Genomic DNA, 394 nt, shown 5'->3' on the forward strand with positions numbered 1-394 from the left:
GTCACCAACAGATGATCAAAACTAAAAATTTAATTAAAAAGTCAACATATAATAAAACAAATGTTAACCATTGTACTAGATATTAATTTTCTATAATATAATTCTCCAATATAATATTTTATTATTAAAAGAAGATTCAAAGTTCACATTATATAATCCTAAACCTAAATTTTAACTTAACTTTTTCTGATCCAATTTCAAATTGGAGTCAACAACTATGGAGGAGAAAATACAAACTTCAAAACGAGGATCAACAAAGATAATAAAGAAGGATCCAACTTTGATAAAAAGAGCTTGATAATATTGTCTATGTGACAAGAATATATTTTCAAAATGTTGGACCATTAATCTCATAAACAATGTTAAATGAATTCAAAATTGTATGTGAAAGGGT

This window comes from Cryptomeria japonica, chromosome 5, assembly GCF_030272615.1.
Source record: "Cryptomeria japonica chromosome 5, Sugi_1.0, whole genome shotgun sequence".
Taxonomy (NCBI): Eukaryota; Viridiplantae; Streptophyta; class Pinopsida; order Cupressales; family Cupressaceae; genus Cryptomeria; species Cryptomeria japonica.